Source organism: Monodelphis domestica, chromosome 1 (genome assembly GCF_027887165.1).
Source record: "Monodelphis domestica isolate mMonDom1 chromosome 1, mMonDom1.pri, whole genome shotgun sequence".
Lineage (NCBI taxonomy): Eukaryota > Metazoa > Chordata > Mammalia > Didelphimorphia > Didelphidae > Monodelphis > Monodelphis domestica.
The window spans coordinates 174,737,697-174,744,174 of record NC_077227.1 but is presented as its reverse complement, the minus strand read 5'-3'; the positions used below and the strand labels follow the sequence as shown (position 1 = coordinate 174,744,174).

The window sequence follows — 6,478 nt, the reverse complement described above, 5'->3', positions numbered from 1 at the left end:
CAAAACCCTTCCTTTGGGGGTCCTTCTGGAGGAGAGTTTGGCGAGATGTCTCGAACCAGATTCAGCACCCCAGGAGCTGACAGCTCTTAAAAGACCAAAGCTGGGAGAGGCGGTTCTCCCCAATCGGGGGCTCTGCCCACGCGGGATCCAGCTTTTCTCCTTTGCAGGGGCGGGGGCTGGAAAGGGGAGCCTTGGTGCAGTAGGAGTGGGAGCCTCTGGGAAGAACTCACAGTCTGCGGCGTCTTTTCAAGGACGCCCCAAGAGACCTGCGTAAGGCGATAGGGAGAGTGCTAAAGAGAAGCTGGAATGAGGGTTTCAAACTGTCCCCCACACCCAACCATCCCCACCAACCAATCCAACCCAAGATGGCTTCCCAGAAGCAAGTCACTAAGTCTTTCACGCCAGAGTTCCCCCAAAAGTTGGGGCTAAAAAAGATGCTGAGGACTTTAAGCCCCTGGGGACCAGTGTTCATGACGACAGTGCCACCTCATTTTGTTTTTAGTCAGGCACTGCCTCAGTCGCCTACAGACTGCTCGAGTTTCTAGGACCCCACCTTCCCTTCCCTCCAGAGACTTCCTGGATGGCGCTCACACTATCGTGCTAGATGAGTCTGGAATCCAGCTACATCATTGGTTGTTGTGGAGGAAAGTAGGCGGGACTTGGGAAGAATGGACTACCAGCAAGTTAGGTTGAGGCCAGGGCTGGCCATGCTCTGCCAGAAGGCGCCTTGTTCTCTTAACTGGGTGAATTGAAACCCGCCCCGTAAGGGAGGCAGCAGGACTCTTTCAGGTAGGCTTCCAGCTCCCATCCCTTCGTCCCCCGGCTCCTCTAGGATTCCAGGGGCTTTCTGAAATCTAAAGTTTATCATCTAATTTCAATACATCAGCTTCCCTCCTCTTCTCTTCCTCTTCTCCCTCCTCCTCTTCCCCTCCCCCGTTAATAATGGGGGATCAGGTGCTACCGGGGGATGCTATGGACTGAACCATTCTCCTTTGTAAGAGACGTGGGGAGGGAAGCGACATCTATACAAGAAAGAGTGAGATTCATCGAGGCGGGGGAGGGGGAGCGCTGCACATTGCAGTTATTGCATACCGTCTTGTATCGTTTGTGTCATTGCATTACTGGGCGTGGTATAGACTTGTAGCAGGACCTTCCTTCTGTCTCGTTCCCTTCTCTCCCTGAGGAAAAAAAAAACTCCCCAGTTCAGTTGGTCTCTCCGCACTGGAGTCTGAGGTGGGAGGTTGGGTTATTATAAAAAGGTAGGTGGGGAGGGGGGAGGTATTGTGCTGGGGGGGGAGGGTGGACAGAGTTCTATATTCTTGTCTAATTGTGAGTATTTAGTAGGAAAAGGTGGAGTTGGGCTGCCTGTGTTTGGAGTGGGGTAGAATGACTGGGGGCTACAACTTTGCGCTGCATTGACAGATCTGCAGGGCTCTAGGATTTGTTTTCTGTTGCATTATGTAAACTCTTTAAGGAAGACCCCGCCCCCAGCTCGCCCCTCTCTGCCACCTCCACACACTGAATTCAATTTTATTTACCTGTCTCTAGTGTCGCAGGAAATTTCCCTGCCCATTGCAGCAGCTGTGGAAATGCAGCAGCTGTAGGTTTTTAAAGGGACAGCCACACGAGTAGATGATCTGTTGAAAGGTGAGGCTTGGGCCGGACAATTTCTTGGGTGATAACTAAGCAGAATGATCGAAGTCGTAAAATTAGATCCTAGAACTTAATGTCCAATTAAGACCAATGCAGATAAAAGTTGCTGAATTGAAGGCATAATTTGGGTAACCACATTAAAAGTGCCACTTAACCAATCTTAACCAGTATCCATGAGCCTTTCAGACCTTTTTCTTTTCCTGAATCTGTCATCTGTGACAGGAATGACTATGAAATATCAGCTTTAGCTATTTGAGGAAGGTGCAATAATCTCTGGAATGCTAGTTAGGTTTGTGATTTTAGTACCTTCTATTTACCAGTCAATGTTTTTTGTTTTTGTTTTTGAAATTTTTATTTAATTGGTCAATTTAGAATATTTTTCCATTTCCCAGTCAATGTTAATTGTTCCCACTTACTATTATTCTGTAAGGGCCATTGAATTGATATCAGGATTTTAAAAATAATCATAGTCACTACCTGTGGTTCAGAATGTGGGAAGCTCCTTATTCTGAATATTTTGAAGTAAACCAGTTCCACAAGGGGAAAGGAATAATGATAGGAAAAGAAACTGTTACCATTTGAGAGGGCCTTCTATATTTCAGGACTGGAATGCTAGGGAGCCTGCAAGGCAGGATGAAGGACATTGGTGAAGTAATATATTTGTCTCTGTGTGGTTGGGGGTGGGGACAGTTTAGGACTGGAATAGCAAAGGAATGGTGGGTCAGGATAGAAAGGATTTGATAAAGCTGTATGTGGTAAACCTGCATGGTTCACTTCTCCTCTATATTTAGTTCTAGCTAGTGCATTTGGCCTTTTGATTTTGCAAGTGCTCATATTGACAAAGTTCATTTAGATAGGAAAGGAAAGGAAAGGAAAGGAACTTGCTAAGTGGATTGTGAATCACTAGCAAATAGTCCCTATGTTCCTTTCTCTGCAGCACTGCAGGATGATGAGGTGGAAGATTGTTGGCACTGTGGAATCCATCACTGCAGACTGTAGGTTGGAATAGGGATAAAGGAACGTTTTTGGGCAGAAAGAGCAATATATTGATAATTTGCCTAGAAGATAGCAAAGGATTGAGGGGGGTAGTGTACTTAAAAGCATTTACTTCAGAGTTGTGAAGATCAAATAAAATAATATATGTAGAGCATTTTAAAAGTAAAACTTAAAGCCCTATATAAATACAAACTGTCATCATTAAAAAGATATGTATCAATCTGCTTTGGGACAGGTACATTCTTTTAACCCAAGTGTGAGAACTTAAGTGCCATAACAAACAATATTGTTTAAATTTTCCTAGAAGAGGGGGCAGCTGGGTAGCTCAGTGGATTGAGAGCCAGTCCTAGAGACAGGAGGTCCTAGGTTCAAATCTGGCCCCAGACACTTCCCAGCTGTGTGACCCTGGGCAAGTCACTTGACCCCCATTGCCTAGCCCTTACCACTCTTCTGCCTTGGAGCCAATACACAGTATTGACTCCAAGATGGAAGGTAAGAGTTTAAAAAAATTTTTTTTTCCTAGAAAAGTTATTTTTTCCCAAGTTGACATTAAAAGTCCTCAAGTAGGAGGTTAATGACAGTTACTGTTTACATCACTGGAATGCACTTAGGCAAACTTAAACCTTATAGAGTTGATTCTGGAGATTTCCTGGACAGATTTCTTGAACTTACCTAAAAGAGTCTATCTACCTTGCTGAACATGACCCAAAACAATTGTTTTAGGATTTGGGGAAAGAGTAAGATTCCTAATGGCATTTGACCTATTCTGAGACTTATGTTTTCCAGGACTTTCCACAAATAGATGTCTCTCCTAATGGGATAACTATGCAGTCCAGATCAGCTATAGAGTTTTGTTTCATGATCATATCTTACCCAGTTTAATTCCACTTTTTTCTACAACCTTTTTTCCATTAATTGATTAGTTTACTCTTTTTTTTTTAACCCTTACCTTCCATCTTAGAATCAATACTGGGTACTGGTTCTAAAGCAGAAGAGTGGTAAGGGCTAGGCATTGGGGGTTAAGTGACTTGCCCAGTGTCACACAGCTAGGAAGTGTCTGAGGTTAGTTTTGAACCCAGGACCTCCCATCACTGGATCTGACTCTCAATCCACTGAACCATCCAGCTGCCCCCGATTAGTTTACTCTTTATACCGTATTGGTGGTCATTTGACTATAAAGCGCATATATATGTTTCTTTCAACTGCTTTCTCAGATTTTGTTTCCTTTATTTTTTATTATAATTCATTTACTTTCCTCTGATCTTATATATCTAAAATTTTACTTGACCACTATCTATATTTCAAAATTTTTTAAATGTTTTATTTCTGTTCTCTTCTTTTTTTTTTAACATTACTATCACTTCTTAAGGACTTCTACATTTAATCAATCAGGCAAAAAAAAATCAACACATTAACTATGTTAGCAAAATATATGTCTCATTCTAAACCTATAATCCACAACATCTCTTCTGAGAGGCAGAAGACATGCCTCAACATCAGTCCTTTTGGTCACAAGTGGATACTACATTGATCAGAGTTCTAAAGTCTTTCAGTGCTATTCTCCTTTAAAAATTTTCCTATTCTTAAACATTTTTTCTGGCTTAACTTTTCTTAGCTTTATTATTTCTTTGTTCTGTTGCATTTAATTTCCTTTCTGTGATGCAAAACATTTGAACTTCCTTTTTTTACCATTTTGACAAATGTGATTATTCCTTTTATTGCCAATTTAATGATCTCCTCATCTTGATTGTTAATAATATTTTAAAATTGAAAACTCAGCTTCTTGAAATCACCACCTAACTGAAACTGTTCTTTCCTATGTTGTCAGTGATTTCCCAATCCCTAAACTCTCAGGCCTTTTCTAAGTCCCTATCCTTTTCAACCTCTCTGGGAATCCTCAGAAAATAGCATTTTCTTAGTATATAGAGAAATCTAGATCCTCCACAAACACTCCAATAGAACTCTAAAAATATACCAGAAGGAACAATGATAAAGAAAACCCAAGAGAAACTGTTATAAGACCTTCCATCCTGTCTAGGGCTGCTCAAAAAGATGCCAAAATCCCATAGGAGCTCGGAGCAGAGAGACAAGCCAGGTTAGATCAAAGACAAAGAATAGAAGTAATTTGGGCCTATGTAACCTGAACCCCAGTCACAAAAGGAGAGAGCAGTACCCTACCCAGGATCCCCTTGTCTAGCAGCTTGTACCTGAACTGCCACTGCAGGTAAGGCCAGCCCAGAGCTCAAAGAGCCTCATTCCTGAAGCCACAGCAAGAGAAGGGGCCAAGGCAGCTTCTGGGAAGCAAAAGCATCTGGTCAAAGCCAACTCTGGGTTCAGGTCTATGCAAGGAAAAGGAGACAGAGCAAGAACTGATTTATAAATTGTTCCTCCTAGCGACTGAACCAAAACATGGTAATTTCTGCAAAAGTGGAGTTAATCTTTTCCATCATTTCCCAATGACCAAATAGGGCCTGCCTACACCATCCAAGAGTATGAGAGACAACAGTCTGACTCAAAAATAAATCCTTTCTTGACATCCCTGAAGCTTTTGACAGCTGCTTCCTTCTGGATGCTTTTTCCTTCCCAAGTTTTTATGACATTACTTTCTCTTGAATTTCTTCCAGCCTGGTACACTAATCTTTCTCCTTGTCTTTGTGGGATTAGCCATGTCTCATCCCAAAACTCTTGGTTCCTCTTTCAACACCTCACCTTATTCAATTCCAATTCAATTAGAAACAAGGAAGATGATTCCCAAAACTATATATCTAACCCATATCTCTCCAGAGTTCATTATTTTTAAATTCATAAAATAAAATATGTAGGATTACAAAGAAAATACTTACTGAAATAGTTCTCAAAATATTTTTTAAAACATAATTCATTGATCCTAAGTTAAGAGTCTCTGTTCTAAATCCACTCTTTCTCTAAACTTCCTGATTCTTGATGAGTGTATCAGCATCCTTCCAGTCTCCTGAATTCCTAGCATCAGAGCAATTCTTGACTCTTCCCCTTTCTCCAACCCTTCCTAAAGGCAACTTAGGAATACAGTGAATAAAGCAATAGGTCTAGAGTAAGAAAGACCTGAATTCAAATCCATCCTTAGTCACTTAACTAGCTTTGTGACCTTGGGTAAGTCACATAACCTCCTACTTGCCTGTTTCGTCAACTGTGAAAAGGAGATAATAATACAACCTACCTCACAAGGATATTATGAAAATCAACCAAGATATTATTTGTAAAAGCACTTAACACAGTGCCTGGCATGTAGTAGCAACTATATAAATGCTTATTATTACACACACACCCCACTCATACACACTCTTTCTCATTTAGTTACCATGTCAATATGTTTTGAATCTATTCTTTACTCTCCATTCAGTGAACCACCATCCTCATTTAGGTCCTCATCATCTAAGTGGTCTCCTTGCTTTACAACCTCTTCTTTCCACTTAGCTGCCAAAATAATCTTCCTAAGGCACTGCTCTAACCATATCACTCACCCTGCCTCTAGGACAAAATGTAAACTCCTTGGCATGGCAAAATCCTCACTATCTGGTCAGACATTTCACATTATTTTCCTTTAGGTAGTCTAATGAATGAAAAAAAAATTTGTTAAACAGTATGTGCTCAGCATTGTACTAAACATTAGAGATACAAAATACAAAAGTGAGAGATAGCACCTGCCTTCTAGGAGCTTACATTCTAATGGGGGCAGAGACAACATGTATGGGGAATAGTGGCCAGTGCAGAATTTTATGATTTGGAAAGTATTGGTGACTGTTTTAGTTAAGGTTCCAAAACTGGAAAGGAGGGAATCAGAGGGTACAAA

At 41.2% G+C, this 6,478-nt stretch overlaps 1 protein-coding gene across 3 annotated transcripts in view; it reads left to right on the top strand.

Annotated features, from left to right (window-relative positions):
* The first annotated feature begins 639 nt into the window (after positions 1 to 639).
* CHD8 (chromodomain helicase DNA binding protein 8) overlaps positions 640 to 6,478 on the top strand; it is a 62,705-nt gene continuing 56,866 nt past the window's right edge. For 2 of the 3 annotated variants that reach the window (XM_056810009.1, XM_056810005.1), the window contains exon 1: positions 640 to 789. The gene's annotated coding sequence lies outside the window, so the exon portion shown is untranslated. The remainder of the gene's footprint in view (positions 790 to 6,478) is intronic. The other variant, XM_001368912.4, reaches the window with a different exon arrangement.